General features: G+C 39.0%; 1 protein-coding gene across 1 annotated transcript in view; it reads left to right on the forward strand.

Moving 5' to 3' along the window:
* The window catches only part of ADIPOR2 (adiponectin receptor 2), a 104757-nt gene that overhangs the window by 33233 nt on the left and 44841 nt on the right, over positions 1-26683 (forward strand). The window lies entirely within an intron of this gene.

A 26683-nucleotide genomic window follows, 5' to 3' on the forward strand; every position in this document is an offset into this window, starting at 1 on the left:
TCTTGTAAGGCAGGTGTGGTAATAACTCCCTCAGCTTTTGTTTGGGAAAGTATCGCTTGTTTTTGAAAGTTTATTTTTTTAAAAAAATTAATACCTTTTTTTTTTTTTTAAGATTTTATTTATTCATTTTACAGAGAGCACAAGTAGGCAGAGTGGCAGGGAGAGGGAGAAGCAGGCTCTCTGATGAGCAGGGAGCCCGACGTGGGGCTCGATTCCAGGACCCTGGGATCATGACCTGAGCTGAAGGCAGATGTGTAACGGACTGAGCCACCTAGGCACCCCAATACTTCGTTTTTTTGAGCAATTTTAAGTTGTTAGAAAAATCGAGTGGAAAGTACAGAGTTCCCATATACCCTCTTTCGTTCCCTCTAGTTTCCTGTAGTATTGATATATTTCATTAGTGTAGTATATTTGTTATGGTTGATGTGCCAGTATTGATATATTATTATTGACAAAATTCAATAGTTTACAATAGGGTTTATTCTTTGTGTGGGTTGTGAGAAATGTGTAATTATATGTATCCACCATTACAGCATCATACAGAATAGTTTCACTGCCCTAAATATATCCTGTGCTCCACCTATTCATCTCTCTCTCTCTCTTTCCCCTGAACTCCTGTTAATCACTGATCTTTTTACTGTCTCCCCAATTTTGCCTTTTCCAGAATGTCATATAGTTGAAATCGTATGTATATAGCCTTTCAGATTGGCATCTTTCCATTAGCAATATTCATGTAAATTTCCTCTGTGTAAGTTTTTTTTGCATGGTTTGATAGCTTGTTTCTTTTTATTACTGAATAATATTTTGTTGTGTCAGTGTATCACAGTTTATCCATTCACCTATGGAAGAATATCTTGCTTTCAACTTTTGGTAATCGTGAATAAAGCTGCCATAAACATTTGCAACTTCTTGTGTGGCCCTAAGTTTTCAACTCATTTAGGTAAATTGCCTTTTTAACTTTTATATTTAGGCACACACATTTTTATATAGCTGTAAAGCTTATTTTTATCTAGTTGTAATAAGCATTTTGTCTTGCTTCTTAATTTTAAGATACCGTAAACAAACCATTTGTACATTTTCTAAATGTACTTAATATTCTAATGAGAAAAATGAATGTAGTTTACCATTCTTTTGTTACTGGTTAACTACTTTTTTTTTCTCCCTAAAATAAATGCTTTTGTGCATGTAGATTTTCCCATTTTATATTGCTTTAGTATAAATTTCAAGGAGAAATTCCAAAAAGTAGGGTTATTAGGTCAAGGAGTCAAGACCATTTTTAGGTAGTTCTTTATGTACTAGGACTGCAGATCCTGTTCTGTGTATACTGGAGATTTACTACAGTTTATATTGCTATCCAGAAAAGAGTAGTATCAGTTATATGTATAATTCTAAGGTCTAACTTTTTTGTTTTTAAACTTCTCAATGGTGTCACTTAAGAAAGTGGTGGTATTGTGTTTTTTTGTTCAGAAATTAATGTTTGTCATCTCGATCTTCTGTTCTTGATTACTTCAGAACTTTATGTAATAATTTATTGAAGATTTTAGATATAGTTTTAATACATGCCTAAGTTTCTCTTATTATGGTGTAGTCTGAATGTGCATCTAGTGTAGTTAAATAAGATTCTTTCACAAATAATTCTCTTTATAGCGGGGAAACAGGCTTTCCTTGAGACAGCATGCTCTTGGATACAACCCTAAGAGTAATAATTAAACTCTTGAGACCTGCAGTAACTTCTTTTGCAAGTTAAATATCAATAGAATTACTGGATCAATTTTTTTTGTAGGTCATTAAATTGGGTTTTTTGAAGGTATATTTCAAATATAGAAATTTAAAGTTAGGAAAATATATTCGTGGCTAAACCATGTACCCTTATTTTTGGTACAAAAAATTTGGTCAGAGTTACTGTGCATATTTTTGGCCTACTTTCATTTCTACTTAGGGCATCATGGCTGAGTGGAGAAAGTGTGAAGGACCTGAGTTTGAATTCTGTTCTTCTACTTGCCAGCTGGGAGACTTTGAGTTACCTGCTCAACCTCTTTGAACCTAAGGTTCCTCAGCTGTAGAAGGGAAGTATTGAGTCCTTACAGTTGTTGTGAAGACTAAATCAGATAATGCGTACTTGACAGCATGTTTATATTAAATAACATGTATTTATTTCTGTTTGGAATTGTGGTCTCCTTTTGTTAGATATTCAGTGCCTGAATACTTGTTCTTTAGACAAATTGTTTAGGTATATTTCAGCGCACTTTTCATAGTTTAAGTTTTTTTTTTTTTCTTTTCAAAAGAGTGTTATTAATTTGTCATGTGGAAAATATATGTTTGTTACCAGGCTTTAGGTTTTCTGCTGAATTGTGTTTCAAAACCAGTCAGTTGCTTCTGGAGTTGGTACCTAGTTGTCTTCATGGTGTTATTTGTAATTTCCAAGTTTACCAAATAGAAAGATGGGTCCATAAAGAAATGTTGGAAAAGGAGTACACCAGTGAGTTGTTCATTAGTCTTCCTGTAATGCAAGAAACACAGTTTGTTATACAAACTGGCCTTCCCTCCTTCCTTCCCTCCTCCCTCCCTTCCTTCCGTCCGATTTTATTATTTATTTATTTGCCAGAGAGAGAGAGAGAGAGAGCACAAGCAGGGGGAGCAGCAGGCTGAGCAAGGAGCCCAGTGCGGGACTCGATCCCACCACCCTGGGATCATGACCTGAGAAAAAAGCAGATGCTTAACGACTGAGCCACCCAGGTATCCTAGACTTTTATTTCTTATTTTATTTTATTTTACTTTATTTTTTTTAGAGAGAAAGAGAGGGAGCACATGCACACAGGGTTGGGGGGTGCAGGGAGAGGGGGAGAGAATCTTAAGCAGGCTCCACGAGATCATGACCTAAGCCAAAATCAAGAGTCAAATGCTTTTTTTTTTTTAAAGATTTTATTTATTTATTTGACAGAGAGAGCGAGAGAGCACAAGCAGGGGGAGCAGTAGAAGGAGAGGGAGAAGCAGGAAGCAGGCTTCCTGCTGAGCAAGGAGCCCGATGTGGGACTCGATCCCAGGACCCTGGGATCATGACCTGAGCCGAAGGCAGACGCTTAACCATCTGAGCCACCCAGGCGCCCCAAGAGTCAAATGCTTTAATCAACTGAGCCACCCAGGTGCCCCTACAAACTGACTTTTATTTATTTATTTATTTATTTATTTTTTTTAAAAAGATTTTATTTATTTATTTGAGAGAGAGAATGAGAGACAGCACAAGAGGGAAGAGGGTCAGAGGGAGAAGCAGACCCCCCGCTGAGCAGGGAGCCTGATGTGGGACTCGATCCGGGACTCCAGGATCATGACCTGAGCCACAAACTGACTTTTAATGACAGCATTACTCCCATCCTTTCCATATTCTTACTTGGAATCTAGGATTTGGTCAGTGTCGTCTTAAAGAGTTGCCCTATGTCAGATTAACTTTTTTTGATAATTTATTTTTTCTATTCAGGGGTAGAAGTAAATGATAGAATATTATCAGTAATTGATTTTAATGTATTATTCCCTTATGTTCACGCCTTAATAAGTTTTATTATTTTCTGTTTTATTTATAAATTGAATTTAGTTTTTCATGTTGAGCCAAAAAAAGCTCTAATTCTGTCATTTCTTGTTTTAGAGAAAACCAAAACAACTCCTTTTTCCCTCTCCAGGGAGTTCATATTTTTGTTCCCTCATTTTTTTTAAAAGATTTTATTTATTTATTTGAGAGAGAAAGAGAGAGAGAGCATGAGAGGCGGGAGGCTCAGAGGGAGAAGCAGGCTCCCCGTTGAGCAGGGAGCCCGATGCGGGACTCGATCCCGGGACTCTAGGATCATGACCTCAGCTGAAGGCAGTTGCCTAACCAACTGAGTCACCCAGGTGCCCTCCCTCTTATTTTTTTCTTTAAAGAGTGTCTGGGAGGGCGCCTGGGTGGCTCAGTTGGTTAAGCGACTGCCTTCGGCTCAGGTCATGATCCTGGAGTCCCAGGATCGAGTCCCGCATCGGGCTCCCTGCTCGGCGGGGGGTCTGCTTCTCCCTCTGACCCTCTTCCCTCTCGTGCTCTCTGTCTCTCATTCTCTCTCTCAAATAAATAAATAAAATCTTAAAAAAAAAAAAAAGAAAGAGTGTCTGGGAGAATTCCAGAGCCTAAAAGAATAAAATACCGACGAAATAAGTGAATTTTCCAGCCTGCAGAAATCATTTTATCTCAGATTGGTAGTTACGCTGGTCTCTCCTATCTCCCCAAGTGATGATCTTTTGGGGATGGATGAGCTCTGCTACTCAAAACTATCTGGCAGCTTCATAAGCATGTTTATTAATGGAGTGGGTACAGTTAAGAGATTTTCTTCTGTGTTGAATGATGCAGCCATTTTCGTGGATATTTTTCTCTAGTTTGATCAGGGACTAAATTTTTATATTCATATTCTTTTGAAGAGCAAAGGAATACTTTTCTTAAAAATGGAAATTAATAGTTGCATTGATAACAACAAAAAGTCCATCTTTGTTGAGTATATTTGGGGGCTGGTCACCTTAAAGAGTAACAGTTTTTGAGCGAGATATTCTCTTCAACGCAAGATTTCTTTTTAAATTTTATACTGCCATAAAAATTCTTTTGGGGGGATGACTTATGTATAGGCTTTTGGGGGGGGCAGTAATAGAGTTGAAAGGAAAAAATTTTTACGATTTTATTTATTTGAGAGAGAGAGAGAGTACAAGTTGGGGGAGGGGCAGAGGGAGAAGCCGACTCCCTGATGAGCAGGGAGCCCAACACAGGGCTCGATTCCTGGACCCTGAGATCATGACCTGAGCCAAAGGCAAATGCTTAACTCACTGAGTCACCCAGGCGCCCCAGAGTTGAAAGGAAAATCTTAAGTTAGAGAACATGAAGTCCTTCAGAAGACATTTGAAAATTTACTGTGTGCCAAGAAGTGTACTTGCCTATGGATTTAAAAGATGATTAAAGTACTGCTCTCTGTTTTTATACTTTTGCTTGTACTCTAGTGGGAACACACAGAGGTTATTACCCTACCTTAGGATGCTTCCTGGAGGAGAGGGGAATACCTGACTGGAGTTCTGAAAATGAGAAAGTTAGCAAAATGAAAGTGGAGGTGGTTCTAGACTGAGTGTAATATGGAGGACACCTGGAGAGAAGAGGTAGCCGAGTACATTGAGTATCTAGAATTTAGTATACCTGAAGTGGCTTTCTGGTAAGGAGAAGAAGATTGGATGCCTTTTGTGTTGTACTGAGAAGTTTTTACTTTATTCTATAAGCTGTGAGCATTCATTTAAAGATTTTAAGTAGGGATGAGACATTACCTTGTTTTAATTTGAGCTAAACTAAATGGTTTTAAAAATTACAAATACAAAAATATAGATTTATCTTTTTTAAATTTTTTTTATTTTTTATTTATTTTTTAAAATTCTTATGTTAATTCCCATACATTACATCATTAGTTTTAGGTGAAGTGTTCCATGATTCATTGTTTGTGCATAACACCCAGTGCTCCATGCAGAATGTGCCCTCCTCAGTACCCACCACCAGGCTAACCCATCCTCCCACCCCCCTCCCCTCTAGAACCCTGTTTGTTTATCAGAGTCCATCGTCTCTCATGGTTCATCTACCCCTCCAATTTCCCCTGCTTCATTCTTCCCCTCCCGCTACCTTCTTCTTCTTTTTCTTTTTTTTCTTAACATATATTGCATTATTTGTTTCAGAGGTACAGATCTGAGATTCAACAGTCTTGCACAATTCACAGCGCTTACCAGAGCACATACCCTTCCCAGTGTCTATCACCCAGTCACCCCATCCCTCCCACCCCACCTCCCACTCCAGCAACCCTCAGTTTGTTTCCTGAGATTAAGAATTCCTTATATCAGTGAGATCATATGATACATGTCTTTCTCTGTTTGACTTACTTCACTCAACATAATACCCTCCAGTTCCATCCACGTCGTTGCAGATGGCAAGATCTCATTCCTTTTGATGGCTGCATAATATTCCATTGTATATATATACCACAGCTTCTTTATCCATTCATCTGTTGATGGACATCTTGGCTCTTTCCACAGTTTGGCTATTGTGGACATTGCTGCTATAAACATCGGGGTGCACGTACCCCTTCGGATCCCTACTTTTGTATCTTTGGGGTAAATACCCAGTAGTGCAATTGCTGGATCATATGGTAGCTCTATTTTCAACTTTTTGAGGAACCTCCATACAGTTTTCCAGAGTGGCTGCACCAGCTTGCATTCCCACCAACAGTGTAGGAGGGTTCCCCTTTCTCTGCATCCCCGCCAACATCTGTCATTTCCTGACTTGTTAATTTTAGCCATTCTGACTGGTGTGAGGTGGTATCTCATTGAGGTTTTGATTTGGATTTCCCTGATGCCGAGCGATATTGAGCACTTTTTCATGTGTCTGTTGGCCATTTGGATGTCTTCTCTGGAAAAATGTCTGTTCATGTCTTCTGCCCATTTCTTGATTGGATTCTTTGTTCTTTGGGTGTTGAGTTTGATAAGTTCTTTATAGATTTTGGATACTAGCCCTTTATCTGATATGTCATTTGCAAGTATCTTCTCCCATTCTGTCGGTTGTCTTTTGGTTTTGTTGACTGTTTCCTTTGCTTTGCAAAAGCTTTTTATCTTGAAGTCCCAATAGCTCATTTTTGCCCTTGCCTCCCTTGCCTTTGGCGATGTTTCTAGGAAGAAGTTGCTTCGGCTGAGGTCAAATAGGTTGCTGCCTGTGTTCTCCTTTAGGATTTTGATGGACTCCTGTCTCACATTGAGGTCTTTCAACCATTTGGAGTCTATTTTTGTGTGTGGTGTAAGGAAATGGTCCAGTTTCATTCTTCTGCACGTGGCTATCCAATTTTCCCAACACCATTTGTTGAAGAGACTGTCTTTGTTCCATTGGACATTCTTTCCTGCTTTGTCAAAGATGAGTTGACCATAGAGTTGAGGGTCCATTTCTGGGCTCTCTATTCTGTTCCATTGATCTATGTGTCTGTTTTTGTGCCAGTACCATGCTGTCTTAAGGATGACAGCTTTGTAATAGAGCTGGAAGTCCGGAATTGTGATGCCGCCGGCTTTGCTTTTCTTTTTCAACATTCCTCTGGCTATGCGGGGTCTTTTCTGGTTCCATACAAATTTTAGGATTATTTGTTCCATTTCTTTGAAAAAAGTGGATGCTATTTTGATGGGGATTGCATTGAATGTGTAGATTGCTCTAGGTAGCATTGACATCTTCACAATATTTGTTCTTCCAATAATCCATGAGCATGGAACATTTTTCCATTTCTTTGTGTCTTCCTCAATTTCTTTCATGAGTATTTTATAGTTTTCTGAGTACAGATCCTTTGTCTCTTTGGTTAGATTTATTCCTAGGTATCTTATGGTTTTGGGTGCAATTGTAAATGGGATCGACTCTTTAATTTCTCTTTCTTCTGTCTTGTTGTTGGTGTATAGGAATGCCACTGACTTCTGTGCATTGATTTTATATCCTGCCACTTTACTGAATTCCTGTATGAGTTCTAGCAGTTTTGGGGTGGAGTCTTTTGGGTTTTCCACATAAAGTATCATATCATCTGCAAAGAGTGAGAGTTTGACTTCTTCCTTGCCAATTTGGATGCCTTTGATTTCTTTTTGTTGTCTGATTGCTGTGGCTAGGACTTCCAATACTATGTTGAATAGCAGTGGTGATAGTGGACAGCCCTGCCGCGTTCCTGACCTTAGGGGGAAGGCTCTCAGTTTTTCCCCATTGAGAATGATATTCGCTGTAGGTTTTTCATAGATGGCTTTTATGATATTGAGGTATGTACCCTCTATCCCTATACCCTGAAGAGTTTTGATCAAGAAAGGATGCTGTACTTTGTCAAAAGCTTTTTCTGCATCTATTGAGAGGATCATATGATTCTTGTTCTTTCTTTTGTTAATGTATTGTATCACATTGATTGATTTGCGGATGTTGAACCAACCTTGCAGCCCAGGGATAAATCCCACTTGGTCATGGTGAATAATCCTTTTAATGTACTGTTGGATCCTATTGGCTAGTATTTTGGTGAGCATTTTTGCATCCATGTTCATCAGGGATATTGGTCTGTAATTCTCCTTTTTGATGGGGTCTTTGTCTGGTTTTGGGATCAAGGTAATGCTGGCCTCATAAAATGAGTTTGGAAGTTTTCCTTCCATTTCTATTTTTTGGAACAGTTTCAGAAGAATAGGTATTAATTCTTCTTGAAGTGTTTGGTAGAATTCCCCTGGGAAGCCATCTGGCCCTGGGCTTTTGTTTTTTGGGAGATTTTTGATGACTGCTTCAATTTCCTTAGTGGTTATAGGTCTGTTCAGGTTTTCTATTTCATCCTGGTTCAGTTTTGGTAGTTGGTACATCTCTAGGAATGCATCCATTTCTTCCAGGTTATTTAATTTGCTGGCATAGAGTTGCTCATAATATGTTCTTATAATTGTTTGTATTTCTTTGGTGTTGGTTGTGATCTCTCCTCTTTCATTCATGATTTTGTTGATTTGGGTCATTTCTCTTTTCTTTTTGATAAGTCTGGCCAGGGGTTTATCAATCTTATTAATCCTTTCAAAGAACCACCTCCTAGTTTCGTTGATCTGTTCTACTGTTCTTTTAGTTTCTAGTTCATTGATTTCTGCTCTGATCTTTATTATTTCTCTTCTCCTGCTGGGTTTAGGCTTTATTTGCCGTTCTTTCTCCAGCTCCTTTAGGTGTAGGGTTAGGTTCTGTACTTGAGACCTTTCTTGCTTCTTGAGAAAGGCTTGTATTGCTATATACTTTCCTCTTAGGACTGCCTTTGCTGCATCCCAAAGATTTTGAATAGTTGTGTTTTCATTTTCATTGGTTTCCATGTATTTTTTTAATTCTTCTTTAATTTCCTGGTTGACCCATTCGTTCTTCAGTAGGATGCTCTTTAGCCTCCATGTATTTGAGTTCTTTCTGACTTTTGTCTTGTGATTGAGCTCTAGTTTCAAAGCATTGTGGTCTGAAAATAAGCAGGGAATGATTCCAATCTTTTGGTACCGGTTGAGACCTGATTTATGACCTAGGATGTGATCTATTCTGGAGAATGTTCCATGGGCACTAGAGAAGAATGTGTATTCCGTTGCTTTGGGGTGGAATGTTCTGAATATGTCTGTAAAGTCCATTTGGTCCAGTGTGACATTTAAAGTCTTTATTTCCTTGTTGATCTTTTGCTTAGATGATCTGTCCATTTCAGTGAGGGGGGTGTTAAAGTCCCCCACTATTATTGTATTGTTGTCGATGTGTTTCTTTGCTTTTGTTATTAATTGGCTTATATAATTGGCTGCTCCCATGTTAGGGGCATAGATATTTACAATTGTTAGATCTTCTTGTTGGATAGATCCTTTAAGTATGATAATAGTGTCCTTCCTCATCTCTTATTACAGTCTTTGGTTTAAAATCTAATTTGTCTGATATAAGGATTGCCACCCCAGCTTTCTTTTGGTGTCCATTAGCATGGTAAATGGTTTTCCACCCCCTCACTTTCAATCTGGGGCTGTCTTTGGGTCGAAAATGAGTCTCTTGCAGACAGCATATCGATGGGTCTTGTTTTTTAATCCAGTCTGATAGCCTGTGTCTTTTGATTGGGGCATTGAGCCCATTTACATTCAGGGTAACTACTGAAAGATAGGAATTTAGTGCCATTGTATTGCCTGTAAGGTGACTGTTACCGTATATTGTCTGTGTTCCTTTCTGGTCTATGTTGCTTTTAGGCTCTCTCTTTGCTTAGAGGACCCCTTTCAAGATTTCCTGTAGGGCTGGTTTTGTGTTTGCAAATTCCTTTAGTTTTTGTTTGTCCTGGAAGCTTTTTATCTCTCCTTCAATTTTCAATGACAGCCTAGCTGGATATAGTATTCTTGGCTGCATATTTTTCTCATTTAGTGCTCTGAATATATCCTGCCAGTCCTTTCTGGCCTGCCAGGTCTCTGTGGATAGGTCTGTTGCCAATCTAATGTTTCTACCCTTGTAGGTTACATATCTCTTCTCCCGAGCTGCTTTCAGGATTTTCTCTTTGTCTATGAGACTCGTAAGTTTTACTATTAGATGTCGGGGTGTTGACCTATTTTTATTGATTTTGAGAGGGGTTCTCTGTGCTTCCTGGATTTTCATGCCTGTTTCCTTCCCCAAATTAGGGAAGTTCTCTGCTATAATTTGCTCCATTATACCTTCTGCCCCTCTCTCTCTTTCTTCTTCTTCTGGGATCCCAATTATTCTAATGTTGTTTCGTCTTATGGTATCGCTTATCTCTCGAATTCTGCCCTCGTGATCCAGTAGTTGTTTATCTCTCTTTTTCTCAGCTTCTTTATTTTCCATCATTTCATCTTCTATATTACTGATTCTCTCTTCTGCCTCATTTATTCTAGCAGTTAGCGCCCCCATTTTTGATTGCACCTCATTGGTAGCCTTTTTGATTTCTACTTGGTTGGATTTTAGTTCTTTTACTTCTCCAGAAAGAGTTTCTCTAATAACTTCCATATTTTTTTCAAGCCCAGCTAGTATCTTTAAAGTGATGATTCTGAACTCTAGATCTGATATCGTACTAATGTCCGAATTGAGTAGGTCCCTGGCAGTCGGTACTACCTCTTGTTCTTTTTGTTGAGGTAATTTTTTCCGTCTTGTCATTTTGTGCAGAGGAGAATAGATTAATGAGAGAACAAAATGCTAGCAGAGTAACAACATCCCCAGAAAATATATTCTAAACAAATCAGAAAAAAACCTGACGCAGTGGGAAATGAAAGGGAAAGAGAGAAAAAAGAAAAAGAAAAAAAAGATAAAGATAAAGATAAAAACAAAAACAAACAAAACAAAACAACAACAACAAAAAAACCAGAATGTGATGAAATATGATCAGGCTGGTATATAGATCAGTGCCACACAGTAGATTTGGGGTGTATTTTGGTCTTTTAGAAGAAAGTGCCTCCCAAAATTTTAAAGAAAGAAAAACTTATATATGTACAAAAATAAGGGTTGATATGATGAAGGGATGGAATATGACTGTAAAGATGGAAATTATAAAAAATTTTATAAAAGGAATTGATAAGAAGTTGTTTGAAAAAAGAAAGAAGAGGATTTCAAAAAAGAAAAAAAAAGGGAGAGGATGTGATCAGGCAGGGGAATAGAAAACACCATATACTAGAGATTTAGGGTATATTTTGATCTGTTAAAAGAAACTATCTCAAAATTTTAAAGAGAGAACAACTTATATATATAAGCCAAAAATACAGGTAACTACTATGAAGGGATAGAATATGACTCTAAAAATGAAAAATAAAAATGTTTTTTTTTTTTTAAAAAGGGATTGATAAGATGTTGGTTGAAAAAGGGAAAAAGAAAAATTCAAAAAGAAAAAAAAAAAGACAGTTAAAAAAAAAATTAACTTTGAAAGACTACAGAATCATGTTAAAAAAGCCATGAATTCTATGTGCAGTAGTCCCCTAGAGCTGGAGTTCTGCCGTTCTCATTGATGGGTAAACTTGGTCTTGGCTGGCTGTTCTCTCTGATCTTCTGGGGAGGGGCCTGTTGCCGTGGTTTCCAAATGTCTTTGCCGGAGGCAGAATTGCCCCGCCCTTGCCCCCTCCCGGCTAAGTAATCTGCTCAGGTTTGCTCTCCAGGGCTTTTGTTCCCTGCGAGCTTTCCGTACAGCTTTGGAGGCGGACAGTGAAAATGGCGGCCTCCCAATCTCCACCGCGGAGGAGCCGAGAACTCGGGGCCCCGCTTCTCAGTGAGCCCCCAGAGAAAAGCCGTCAGTCACTCCCGTCTCCCGGTCTCCAGCCGCACTCCGTGCTCACCCGGCCTGTGACCGCGCGTTTCTATCTCTGGCACCCGACCCCCGGTGGAGTCTCCAAACCCAGCAGATCCCTGCGGCGCACTCCCGCGCGGCTCCTCCCGGGGGAGGAAGGTGAGTCTCCCCGGATCTGCCGCTTGTTGGGTCCCTGCTGGAGGAGCAGGGGACCGACTGTGCCGCGGATCACGGTCTATGGCCACCCCGAGCTGAGAGCCCGTGCCTGGGCTCCGCCTCTGCAGCCGGCTTCCCTGCTCCAATACCTGGGAGCTCTGCCACACTCAGGCACCCCTGGTCTTTCTGTGACCCCGAGGGTCCTGAGACCACACTGTCCTGGAGGGTTCCATCCCCCGCTTAGCCACCAGAGTGACGTCCCTCAGTGGAGCAGACTTTTAAAAGTTCCGATTTTGTGCTCCGCGGCTCTATCACTTGCCAGAAGCGGCTGCCGGAGGCCCCTCCCCCGCCGTCTATCCTCCCGAATATCGCCTGGGATTCATTTCTCCGCACGTCCTACCTTCCAGAAAGTGGTCGCTTTTCTGATGAGAGGGTTGTTGCTCTTCTTTTCTTCGATCTCCTGTTGAGTTTGTAGGTGTTCAGAATGGTTTGATCCCTATGCAGCTGAATTCCTGAGACCAGACGAAATCCAGGTCTCCTACTCCTCCGCCATCTTGCTCCGCCCCCTCTATAGATTTATCTTGACATGGTGAAAGACTAGATGAAAACTTAAAGAACCAAAATCACACTCTACTATCTTAGTTAATTTCTTGTCTGCTGTAGGCTTTTAGCTCAGGGGTTAGCAAACTTTTTTGGTCTCAGGGCTTCTTTATACTCTTAAACATTGAGGACTTAATTCCATGTACAACCTTAATTCTCTTTTGGACATGTTTCATAACATATTCACAGGTTCCAGGGATTAAGATGTAGACATCTTTGGTGGTGTGGGGCATTATTCTGCTTTACCATAATTTACTTACCTCTTTTTTAAAAAATTAATTAATTAATTGAGCAAGGCAGAGGGAGACAGGGAGAATTCCAAGCAGACTCCACACTGAGTGTGGAACCTGATAAGGGGCTTGATCCCACACTGTGAGACCATGACCTGAGCTGAAATCAAGAGTTGGACACTTAACCTACTGAGCCACCCAGGTATCCCTTTTAAAAAGAAAGGAATTTTGAGGCATAAGTTTCAGGTCTGACTTGGTTGCCAATCTTACCTCTAGGTTGAAAATTTTCTTTTGAAGAAATACTCTTTAACTTTTTAAAAAGAAGATAATTTAAGCTACCCTTTTCTGATATCCCAGTAGCCATTTTCTTTCTTTTTTTTTTTTTAAAGATTTTATGTATTTGAGAGAGAGAGAATGAGAGAGAACACATGAGAGGGGATAGGGTCAGAGGACAAAGCAGACTCCCTGCCGAGCAGGGAGCCCGATGCGGGACTCGATCCAGGGACTCCAGGATCATGACCTGAGCCGAAGGCAGTCGCTCAACCAACTGAGCCACCCAGGCGCCCCCCAGTAGCCATTTTCTTTTTTCTTTTTTTTTTTTAAAGATTTATTTATTTATTTATTTGACAGAGAGAGACATAGCGAGAGTAGGAACAAAAGCAGGGGGAGTGGCAGAGGGAGAAGCAGGCTTCCCGCGGAGCAGGGAGCCCGATGTGGGACTCGATCCCAGGACCCTGGGATCATGACCTGAGCCGAAGGCAGACGCTTAACGACTGAGCCGCCCAGGCCCCCCCCCAGTAGCCATTTTCTTACTGGCGAGGATTCTTCTCAGTGCTTTTTGTGTTTTCCATTTACCTAAGCTTGAAAAGAGGCAAAAAAAATTTTTTTTAAGAGTTAAAAAATAAAGGTTACCATGTTGTGGTCATTGTTTAATGCAAAGAAAGAAGGCACCTGGAAACAGTTACAGAATTGTGACCTTGGGTGGTTTTACAAATTTTGTTATGCGTCACTTTTCCATTTTAGAAAATCTTTATTAAACTAGAATCTAAGGGTGTGTTTTTTTGTGTCTTGTTTCTGGTACTTACTAGCCACTGTCAGGTTAATAGTGGGACATGTCATTTGATCTGTTAATTTATATAATTTTTTCAGTTCCTTCATGATGTGAGAAGAAATATAACTTAAGGAAGAATAATTTTTTTAGGTTTAGTAAACACAGAGTTCTTCAGGATAGAAAAAACCCAAATTGTGACACCTTTTTGTTCTGCTGTTTGTGTAGTTTCGTAGACAGAAATAGATGAACATACTTGCAGTCTAGGCATTGAGATGCTATGTTAATCATTGCTCTGTTGGGAAACCTGGAGATTTCCTAATCTATAAAATGGAGTTGATAAAGTAAGCTTACTGTTTTAGGGTAGGGTTGGTGAAATGTAGCCTCCAGGCTTTTGCGTTTTTTTGTATGGCTCATGAGCTAAGAGTGGTTTTTACATTTTTAAATAGTTTTAAAGAAGTTGTTTTGTGACATATGAATGTAAATGATACGACGTGTAAATTTCAGTGTCCATAAATAAAACTTCATTGGTATACAGCCACACCCATTCACTTACATATTGTCTAAGGTCAATTTTATACTACAGTGTAAGAGTTAAGTAGCTGTATCAGATACCTTTTATGGCCTGCAAAGTCTGAAATGTTTACTATTAGGACTTTTACAGAAAAAGTTTGTTGATCCTGCCTGAGTGTCCTCAACACTGACTAGTTAATTGTATGCTCTTGAAGCGGTTTCCCCAAATTGCTTATTAAGTGGTTAAAAATCAAATGGTAAATGACTAAAGGGCCATGATGATGTCTGCTACTAGAGATAAACATTGAGATGTAATTAATTTTCATTTATTTCTGAAGAAACGTGCTACTGTTGAAAGGCAGATGTATTTGTTTGCTAGGGCTTCCATAAAATACCACAGACTGGGTGGCTTAAACAACAGAAATTTATTTTCCCACAGTTATGGAGGCTAGAGGCCCAACATCAAGGTGTTGGCAGTTTTGGTTTTTCCTGAGATTTCTCTTCTTGGCTTGCAGACAGTTACCTTCTTGCTATGTCCTCACATGGCCTTTTTTCTGTGCCTATGCATCTCTATGCAAAAAGAGGTATCTTCCTTTTTTTATAAGAATACCAGTCATATTTGATAAGGGCCCTACCATTATGAATTTAATTACCTCCTTAATAGCCCTATCTTCAAATATAGTCATATTCTAAAGTACTTGGAGTTAGGGCTTTAACATGAATTTTGGGGGACAGAGTTCAGTCTGTGGACTGAAGGGAATTTTTTTTTTTTTTAAATTTGAGAGGGTGTGTGCACATGACGGGGGTGGGAGGGAGGGGCAGAGGAAGAGGGAGAAGCAGACTTCCTGCTGAGCAGGGAGCCTGATGTGGGGCTCGATCCCAGGACCCTGAGATCATGGCCTGAGCTGAAGGTAGATGCTTAACCTACTGAGCCACCCAGGTGCCCCAATACCAAGGAATATCTAATAGAAGCTTCATTTAATCATTAGGTAAAATTTGAGGGTGTACTACATGACAGGCACTGTTAGAGATATGTGTGGTGAACAGGACAGAAAGGTTTGCACTTTTGGAACTGATGGTTTGGTAGGGGAAGATAGATAATAAAAAAGGAAACAAGCAAAAATATGATTTCAAGGAGTGGGAAGTGTTATGAAGGAAATGAACAGTGTAAAGTGCTATCAGTGACTGGTATGGAGGGTGGTGTAATGCTGTGTTAGGTAAGGATGGTCATGTAAGTATTTTTGGAAAAGGTGACTTTAGGGACCAGGTCTTTTTCCAGGTCTTGATGACTCTCGGGATTGGTATAGACAAGGATCAGAAGAATAACTGAACAGGTTAGGGAGCTTTATGAGGTAAATTGGAGAGGTTGACAGGGACCAAATCATGAAGGGCCTTGTGGAGATTATAGAAAAGGTTTTGGTTTTCTTTTGCACAAGGAATAAAATGTACCAGAGGTATTTTAGTGGGGTAATTGGTATGATTTTTCTGTTTGAAAGAACACTTTGGCCGTTGTATAGACTGCAGGTTTGAGAATAGAGACAAGGAGACCCATTAGGGGATTATCAAAAGTATTCTTGGTCAGAGATACTGATAACCTGGCCTAAGAAGTGATAGAGAGGGCGCCTGGGTGGCTCAGTCGGTTAAGCGACTGCCTTCGGCTCAGGTCATGATCCTGGAGTCCCGGGATCGAGTCCCGCATCAGGCTCCCTGCTTGGCGGGGGGGTCTGCTTCTCCCTCTGACCCTCCCCCCTCTCATGTGCTCTCTCTCTCTCATTCTCTCTCTCAAATAAATAAAAAAAAATCTTTAAAAAAAAGAAGTGATAGAGAAAAGGAAAAGAAATGGAAAGAATTTGAGAGGTATTTTGGAGGTAAAATCTATAGCATTTGCTAATGGATTGGATATAGGGATTTGGGATAGGGGAGGAATATCTTTAGCAATAATGTTGTGTAATACTGTCCACTAAGGCAAGTAAATCTGTATTATTAGCAAATTGTTCTGTCAGCAAGTTGGAGAATATAACTTGGAAAGGTGAAGCCTTAAATCATTAAGTAGGAAAACATAAGGCAAATAAACAATGGTTTGGTTTAATTCAATGTCCAACTGACAGGCTTATAACTATTAGAAAACATGTAGGGAATTCATAGTTTGCCAGAAAGTGTGCCTTTGGGACAAATAACCTGTCTGGAACTAAAAAGCCTTGGAGACTCTTATAAAATAATAAATGTCAGGTTTGATGGAAGGACTATGAATGGCATTAAGTGATTTTCTTTAGAGCTAGAGCTAGAGCTAGAGCTCTTTATTCCAAGGTAAATGTTTTTATTTTTTATTTTTTATTTTTTTATTTTTTTTTAAAGATTTTATTTATTTATTTGAGAGAGAGAATAAGATAGAGAGAGCATGAGAGGGGGAGGGTCAGAGGGAGAAGCAGACTCCCTGCCGAGCAGGGAGCCCGATGCGGGACTCGATCCCGGGACTCCAGGATCATGACCTGAGCCGAAGGCAGTCGCTTAACCGACTGAGCCACCCAGGCGCCCCCAAGGTAAATGTTTTTATTTTATTTTATTTTTTTATTTTTTATTTATTTTTATTTTTTTAAGATTTTATTTATTTATTGAATGAGAGAGAGAAAGCACATGAGAGGGGGGAGGGTCAGAAGGAGAAGCAGGCTCCCCGCCGAGCAGGGAGCCCGATGCGCTACTCGATCCAGGGACTCCAGGATCATGACCTGAGCCGAAGGCAGTGGCCCAACCAACTGAGCCACCCAGGTGCCCGAAGGTAAATGTTTTTAAAGTGGAGCAGCCCTTAGGTCAAAGTAGGTATGATATATTAATATGATGATAGGTAAAGAAGAACTTTAATAGGTTAAGATTGTCTTTTTGGGGAATTTAAACATTCTCTACCAAGAATTTGATCAGAGTTATGAAATCTGGATCTGATTTTTGCTAATTTTTGTGGTTAGATCTCCACCTCTGAGGCTCAGGTCCTCTGTCCATAATAAGACAGGCACCTAATAGAAGAAAGCATTCCGGGACACAGTAATTCAGGGTTCTCAAAAATGGAATGTACAAAAGTAACACTAATATAATAGCAACCTTTTTTATTTCAAGAGTACCAAGTTTTGTTTTCCTTGTGAAGAGCTGGAAATTAAAGGGTTTAGTAGTGTTACTTTCTTATTTAGGGAGATTATAGCAATTCTGGAGGCATTTGCAAAGTACAGCTCTTTGAGAATCATTTAAAAAAATTGCTTGTGGAAAGAGATATAATTTTATTTTTTTAAAAAACATTTATTTGAGAGATAAGTGCAAGCAAAGCGGGGGGGGGGGGGGGGGGGGGGGGGGGGGGGAGCGGGGAGAGGGAGAAGCAGGCTACCTGCCGAGGAGGGAGCCTGACACAGGACTTGATCATGACCCGACTTGATGATGACCCCAGCCCCCAGCCCCCAGCCGAAGGTAGACACTTAACTAACTGAGCCACCCAGGTGTCCCAGAAGGAGATTTTATGACAGTCCAAAATTTGTCAAGTGGCATTGGCAAACAATAGCTCATATTCTGTGAGACATGTAACTCAGATATCCACATACTGTTGATATGAGTTATTTTGAATTGTTAAAACTAAAAATCATGTTTGGTGATTTCTGTCTGTATAAAGGTCTGGCTTAAGAGAGCTGTATGTGATAAACAGGCTATACTATATATAAGAACTATATATATAAAATAATTTAACTCCTTTATTACATTAAAAATGTGACTTTTTGGGGTTGTCATTTCATGATCAGTCTTTTAATTTTTTTTCAGACTGTCATTGTGTATGTATGAGGGATGAGACCACTATATGTATGAGGTTATAGGACACTATATTAAAATACAGAAAGGAATACTTAATTTCCTGTTATGTTCCAAATTCTTGGGAATTTTTAAAAGGTGCTTATACTTAATAATTTTGGTAATAAAACACTATATTCAGTGCTTGGGATTAATTTCATTGTTAATCTTTGGATTTATTAAATTTATCTTGGAATAGATACATGAAGTACAAAATTCTGATCTTAGAGGAGAAGTTTTCAGTCTTTATTATTGAGTTTGATGTTTGCTGTGTTTTTTTTCATATATGACTTCTCTGAAGGTTTCCTTCTATTCTTATTTTACTGAGTGTTTTTATCATGAGAGGGTATTGAATTTTGTCAGATGCTTTTTCTGCATCATTTGTGATGTGTATGTTTTTTCCCTTCATTTTGTTGATGTGGTATATTACATTGATCGATTTTTCTGTGTTGAACTATTCTTGCATTCCAGGAATAAATCAGATTGTATGGTGTATAATCTTAATATGCCGCTGAATTTTTGGTAGTATTTTCTTGTGGATTTTTGCATCAGTGTTCACAAGGGAGATTGGTCTGTAGTTTTCTTGTAGTGTTTTTGTCTGGCTTTGTAATCAGCGTTATGCTGGCCTCATAGAATGAGTTAGGAACTGTTCAGTTTTTTGTTTTTGTTTTTTTTTGAAAAGTTTGAGAATTGGTATTAGTTCTTTAAATGGTAGAATTCAAGAGTAAAGCCATTAGGTCTGGTGGTTTTCTTTGTTGGAAAATTTTTTATTACTGATTAAGTTTCCTTACCAGTTACAGGACTATAAGGTCAGATTTTCTATTTTTTCATAATTTTAGGCTTGGTAGGTTTTGTTTTTAGAAGTTCATTTCATCTAGGTTTTCTCATTTTTTGATACACAGTTGTTCATAGTGTTCTCTTATAATCCTTTTAATTTCTGTAGGATTGGTAGTAATATTCCCAGGTTCATTTCTAATGTTAGTAATTTGAATCTTCTCTTTTTCTTAGTACATCTAGCGAAAGGTTTATGTCAATTTTGTTGATCTTTTGGAGAACCATTTTTTGGTTTCATTGATTTTTCTTCCCTCTGTTCCCTTTGTCCCTGCTCTAATCTTCGTTACTTCCCTCCTTCTAGCTTTAGAGTTAGTTCTTTTTTTCTAGTTCTTTAAGTTGTAAAGTTAGGTTGTTGATTTGAGATCTGGTCTTGCTTTTTTAATGTAAACATTTATAGCTATAAATTCCCCTCCCCCCCAGCACCATTTGTGTTGTCTTGTAAGTTTTGATATGTTGTCATTTTCATTCTTCTGTGATTTCATCTTTGATCCATCAGTTGCTTAAAAGTCTGTTGTTTAATTTGTATTAAATTGTCAATTTTCCTGTTTTCTTTTAAGTTTACTGATTTGTAAGTTTATTCTGTTGAGATTTTTAATGTATTGAGATTTAATTTGTGGCCTAACGTGTGGTCTGTCCCACATGTGCCTGAGAATATGTGTGTTGTTGAGTAAAGTGGTTCTCTATATGTCTGTTAGATATAGTTGGTTTAAGGGGCACCTGGATGGCTCAGTCGTTAAGCGTCTGCCTTCAGCTCAGGTCATGATCCCGGGGTCCTGGGATCGAGCCCCGCATCGGGCTCCTTGCTCAGCGGGAAGCCTGCTTCTCCCTCTCCCATTCCCCCTGCTGTGTTCCCTCTCTCGCTGTCTCTTTCTCTTTGTCAAATAAATAAATCTTAACAAAAAAATATAGTTGGTTTATTGTGTTAAGTCCTCTGTTTCCTTCTTTTTGTTTTTTTTTTTAAAGATTTTATTTATTTGACAGAGAAAGAGACAGCGAGAAAGGAAATACAAGCAGGGGGAGTGGGAGAGAGAGAACCATGCTTCCCGCTGAGCAGGGAGCCTGATGCAGGGCTGTATCCCAGGACCCCGGGATCATGACCTGAGCTGAAGGAAGACGCTTAATGACTGGGCCACCCAGGCGCCCCTGTTTCCTTACTTCTGTCTGGTGATTCTCTCCATTATTGTGAGCTGGGTATTGAAGCCTTCCCTATTATTGTAGAACTGTTTTTCCCTTTAATTCCATCAGTTTTTGCTTCATATATTTTGATGGTCTATTATTAGGTGCCTAAATGTTTCTGATTGTTGTATCTTCTTTTTTGAAACTTTTGTTAGTATATAATGTTCTTCTTTATCTTTTTTTTTTTTTAAAGATTTTATTTATTTATTCATGAGAGACAGAGAGAGAGAGGCAGAGGGAGAAGCAAGCTCCCCGCAGAGCAAGGAGCCTGATGCGGGACTGGATCCCAGGACCATGGGATCACAACCTGAGCTGAAGGCAGACACTCAACCAACTGAGTCACCCAGGCGCCCCATCCTTCTTTATCTCTTAAAATCTTTTTTTTTGATGTAAAGTCTGTTCTGTCTAATATCAGTACAGCCATTCCTGCACTCTTGGTTACTATTTGCGTGGAGTATCTTTTCCCATCCTTTCAGTTTCAGCCTGTTTGTACTATTTTCTATATGCCCAATAGCATTTTTGTCCCTTCCTGCATTCCTATGTTTGTTGATTAACAACAACAAAAAAACATGCAGTGTTTTGTAGGGTATTGTTTAAATTCCTTAATGTCCTTTTTTGTATATTCTATAGCTATTTTGTGTGTATGGGGGTGGTTTTCATGGGGTTACCTTTAACATTTTGAAGTTACAGTAACTTCAAGAATGCGCAGAATCTGCTCTTTTACAGCTCTGTTCCCACTTATTTTTATTGTTGTCACAAAATTACATCTTTATATGTTGTTTGCCCCCAAACATAAGTAGTAATTCTTTTAAATATATCAGTCTCATAAATTACGTAGAAAACAAGATTGGAGTTACAAAGTTACAGTAGTACTAGCTGTTACACTAATAGTTTTTTCCTTTAAATGTCTTAGTTTCTTGGGACACCTGGGTGACTCGGTTGGGCATCTGGCTTTTGATTTTGGCTCAGGTCATGATCCTTGGTGTCCTGGGATTGAGCCCCGCATTGGGCTCCATGCTCAGTGGGGAGTCTTCTTGGGGCTTCTCTTCCTCTCCCTTCGTCCCTCCCACTTGTGAGCACGCACACGCTCTCTCTCTCTCTAAAATAAATCAATCTTACTAAAAAAAATGGATTAGTCTCTTAAATCACATAGAAAATGAATACAGTTATAAACCATTGTTAGCTTTTATAATTATTTATTTATAATTCTTTATTTCTCTGTTTGGTTTCAGGGTATTGTCTAGTTCCTTTTCATTTCACCTTGTAGAATTCCCTTGAGCATTTCTTGCAGGGCAGGTCTAGTGGTCACAAACCACTTCAGCTTTTATCTGTAAATGTCTTGATTTCTCCCTCACTTTTGAAGGGTAGTTTTGCTTGATGTAGGATTCTTGCTTTACAATTTTTAGGAGATGGTAATTAAGAGGACATGACCAGTGGTTGACCTGTAAGCCGAACCCGGGCATTTGGAGGTTTCTCACCTCCTGTCCTGTCCTTAAAGTTTTCATGGTTTCTGGATTACCTTTGAGGGTCTCTTCATTTTACTACTTTTTTTTCTTTCTGTCTTTTGGTTTGCATAAGGTCTTATCTTTGTCCAAGTGTGCTTATTTTTGCTTCTGCAATTCTGTTGAGCCCATCTAATGACTTTTAAGTTTGTTATTGTACTTTTTAATGCCATAATTTCTGTTGGATTCTTTTTTCTAATTTGTCTCTATTGATATTTTCTATCTGATGTGACATTGTTGTTAAGTTTTTATTTACTTGTTTAAGTAATCTCTATACCCAGTGTCGGGCTCAAACTCACGATCGGTGAGATCAAGAGTCACATGCTCCTCCAACTGAGCTCCCTGATGTGACATTGTTACCGTGAGCCATAGTTTCCTTTAGTTGTGTGAACATGTTTATAATGGCTACATTATAGTATTTATTTGATAAATCTGACGTCTAGTCTCTCTCACAGATATTTTCTCTTGCCTGTTTTTTCCCCCCACGTAGTGATGAAAACTTTTTCCTTGTGATGAGAACTTTGAAGATTTATTCTTTTCCCTTTTCCTTGTGTTGAAGACTTTGAAGATTTACCCTTTTAGCAACTTTCAAAGATACGATACAGTTTTATTAACTCTAGTCACCATCTGTACATTATATCCCCAGGACTTATTTTACAAGTGGAAGTCTGCACCTTTTGACCACCTTTGTTACCTTTTTTTTTTTTTCTTTTTTCTTTCTTCCCAGTGTATGGATATACTTTCCTGCTTCTTTGCATGCCTCCTAACTTTTTATTGGATACTTGACCTTTTAGATAATGTAGCAGCTCTAAGTACAGGTACTGGCCTGCCTCTTCCAGTGTTTGTTGTTTGCTTGTTAACTTGCATAGTGACTGATTGGATTGTTTTAGTTGAGTCTTTTCCCCCATTAGTGTTCAGCTTCTGATACTTTCTCAGGGAGGTGTAATTTTGGATATGCTCACAGTTATCCAGGGTGATAATGGTTTAGATTGGGCTCTCTTTTTATGTTTCTCTGAGACCACACTCAGCTGTTAAAAACTTCATTAATTGCCAGCTGATTGCCCTCATGATTTTAAGAATGCCCTGGACTATAATTGTTCTGCAGACTAATCCCATCAAATTCTAGCTCCTTTGAAGGAATGGTTTCTGAGTTTAGTGTTTAATTTTTGTTAGACACTCGGAGAAGGAATGGTTTCTGAGTTTAGTGTTTAATTTTTGTTAGACACTAGGAGAACTCCTATCAGTTCTCTTATTCTCTGGTACTCTTTTGCAAATTAACCTGCCTAGAGTTTAGCCTGTATCTTTAAAAATTTTTTTTTTTAATTTTTGGAGGCAGGGATGGGCAGAGGGAGAGGAGAGAGAGAATCTTAAGCAGGCTCCATGCCCAGTACAGAGTCTGAGGTGGGTGGGCCTCAATCTCACAACCCTGAGATCATTACCTGAGCCGAAATCAAGAGTCCGATGCTTAAGACGCCTGGGTGGCGCTCAGTCAGTTAAGAATCTGCCTTCAGCTCAGGTCATGATCCCAGGGTCCTGAGATCGAGTCCCACATTGGGCTCTTTGCTCAGCAGGGAGCCTGCTTCTCCCACTGCCTGCCGCTCCCCCTGCTTGTGCGCCCGCCCTCCGACAAAGAAATAAAATCTTCAAAAAAAAAGTCGATGCTTAACTGACTGAGTCATCCAGGTACCCCTAGTTTAGTCTCTATCTTGAATCTGCTGTCAGTACTTCCGCTGTTCCTTAGAATGCCTTTAGACTTCTTCACCCTGTGTTGTAAATAAAGTTAAGCCTTTTGGGAAGAGATTAGACCTCCCTGCGTACCCCCTTCCTGCTTCTTCCCCCCAGGCAAAATCTCTGAACCAGGCTCTAGAGATATGGGGATGGGGACAATGACAAGTTTCTCTCTGAGTAATAGCCACACTCTAAGAGATGAGTGCTTGGTGGGCCAGTGGGCATTGCTCTTGGGTCCACTCAGCTTGCTTCTCCTGGTGTAGGACCTCCACATGAGCTGGGTCAAGAATGATCAGTGCCTTGGTATTCTCAGCATAATATGGTCAAGTAGCAGTTGCCTCAATTCCACAAGTAGAGCTGGCTGGTAGGAGGGAAGAGAGCCCCTACTTTTGTAAACTGTTTATCTGGGATTAGCCTTGGCAATAGTTACCCAAGGCAGAGTGAGAAATACTGACGTCCTCCTGTTCCTCCTGATTGCATCTGGGTGCTGGAGGCCAAGGGGTCCTGTGTTTTTGACTGCAGAAGTCTGGAGTAGATTCTCTGCTCCTCTGAATTGGGCCTGGGAGGAAGAGAGACATCTTGATTCAGATACCGTAGACTTCTTGCTTTTCTTACTGAATTTTTTTTTTTTTTAAGATTTTATTTATTTATTTGAGAGCGAGAATGAGAGAGAGAGAGCATGAGAGGGGGGAGGGTCAGAGGGAGAAGCAGACTCCCTGCCGAGCAGGGAGCCCGATGCGGGACTCGATGCGGGACTCGATCCGGGGACTCCAGGATCATGACCTGAGCCGAAGGCAGTCGCTTAACCAACTGAGCCACCCAGGCGCCCCTTACTGAATTTTCATAGGTAATCTTGAATGTTTCTTTATTTGCTGTTTACCTTTAGGACTGTTTCCAGAGGCTTTTAATGTTTTGTTTTGGTTTTTATCATTTTCATTGGGGAGCAGGTCAACAGAGCTCCTCACAATGTTATGCCAGAAGTCATTCTCCTGTTCTTACTGTTTTTTTATTTTAACCATTCTGATTAGGTTTGTGATGATAGCTCATTTTGGTTTTAATTTGCATTTCCCTGATGGCTAATGACATTGAACATCTTTTCTTGTGATTATTTGCCATTTGTACATCCTCTTTGGGGAAACACCTGTTCCTGTCATTTGTCCATTTTCTAGTTTGAGTGGTTTTTTTGTACTGTTGAATTTTTGAGTTCTTTACATAGTTTAGATAATAGTTGTTGGATATGTGATTTACAAATATTTTCTCTCAGTCTACAACTTGTCTTTTTAACTTCTTAGTAGAGTGCTTCACAGAAAAGTTAATTTTGATGAAGTCCAATTTTTCATTTTTTTTCCTATCATGGATCTTTTGGTGTCAAGTCTCAATACTCTGTGCATAGCTCTAGATTATGAAGGATTTCTCCTGTGTTTTTTATACAAGTTTTATACTTCTGCATTTTACATTTAAGTCCATTATCCATTTTGAGTTAACTTTTGTATGACATGTAAGGTTTAGGTTGAAGTCCTCTTTTTTTGCGGGGGGGTGGCTATCGCCTTTGTGATTCACCATTAAATTGCTTTTGCCAGGGATGCCTGGGTTGCTTAGTCAGTTAAGCATCTGCCTTCGGGGCCCTGAGATTGAGTCCTGCATTGAGCTCCTTGCTCAGTGTGGAGCCTGCTTCTCCCTCTGCCTGCCGCTCCCCCTGCTTGTGTGTGCTCATGCGCTCTCTCTCTCTCTCTCTGACAAATAAATAAATATAATAATTATAAAAAAATAAATTGCTTTTGCATATCTTTAAAATAAGAGTTGGGCATATTTGTGTGTCTACATTTTGGATCTCTGTTTTGTTCCATCAATCTATGTGTCTTTTCCTCTGCCATTACCACACTGTCTTGATTGCTGTAGCTGTATAATAGGCCTTTATTTAGATAGAGGGATTTTTGGTAGATTATTTTTGGTAGGCCTTGTGCCTTCCATGTAAATTTTAGAGTAAGCTTGCCATTATTTTGTTTCTATGCTAAGATCTTGATAGGAGTTGCATTTAAACCTATAGAAAATTTGGGGAGAATTGACATCTTTATTGAGTCTTCCAGTACATGAATATGGTATGTTGCTGTTTTTGTTCATCAGCATTTTGTAATTTTTGGCAAACAGATCCTGTGCATGCTTTGTTAAGTGTATACTTAAGTATTTAATTTTCTTGGGAGTAATTTTAAATAGTATTTTTCTAAGTTTCAGTTTCTACATGTTTATTTTTAGTATATAAAAAAGTGATATTTGAGTGTCAATATTTTGTCAACATTGCTGAACTCATTTATTAGTCCCAGTTTTTGTAGCTCTTCATTAGCATTTTAAGGTTTGCTGTGAAGCATTTTATTCTTTTTTTCCCTATTGTTATATGTTAGTTTATTCCATAGTAACCAAATATTATGGGCTTTTAGGATGCAGGCTGTTAATATCCATATGTCAATTTTATACCCAATCATTTGGTCATTTTTTTATTATACTTTTTCCCAGTTGATTCTGTTGGGTTTTTAGCTAGAGTATCATATAATCTGTAAGTAGTTATAGTTTTTCAACCCTCATTTTCACCTCTTATTTTAATTGTCTAACACCTCCAAGACAGAGCTAAATAATGGTGATTAAGGATACCTTTACCTTAGTTGTAATTTTTCCTTAGACTTTTAGTATCAATGCTTTTGATTTCAAAGCATTGCATCCAGGAGCAATTAATTTTATCATTAGGTAGAATGCAAATAAACTAAAATATATAGTACATTACAGTTGTTGAGTGTTTTAGGATTGGGATATTTTATTAAATCTTTAGGAACCGGAGGGATGACATAAATGCTTTTTCCTTCAATAATTTTATTGTTGAAACTAAAATAATGTGGTAGGCCTTCTTGCTTTGTATATATAAATTAGTGAATAGAATTAAATTTTTTTGATTGAAGATTTTACAGTGCCTTATTTTGTTCATTCTTTTATTTTACTTGTAAATTTAGAAAACATTGTTGATAGGAATGTATATTGATCTCTCAGGCCTTTCCTGGAAATTGATTTTCTTCTTTTTATTTTAAAATGACTCCTTTACAAATTCTTTGGGAAAACTTATTTCTTGTTATTTGCTTTCTTTTTCTTTCTTTCTTTTTTTTTTTTTCAAGATTTTATTTATTTATTTGACAGAGGGAGACACAGCGAGAGAGGGAACACAAGCTGGGGGAGTGGGAGAGGGAGAAGCAGGCTTCCCGCCGAGCAGGGAGCCTGATGCGGGGCTCGATCCCAGGAGCCTGGGAT

This window comes from Neomonachus schauinslandi, chromosome 5, assembly GCF_002201575.2.
Source record: "Neomonachus schauinslandi chromosome 5, ASM220157v2, whole genome shotgun sequence".
Taxonomy (NCBI): Eukaryota; Metazoa; Chordata; class Mammalia; order Carnivora; family Phocidae; genus Neomonachus; species Neomonachus schauinslandi.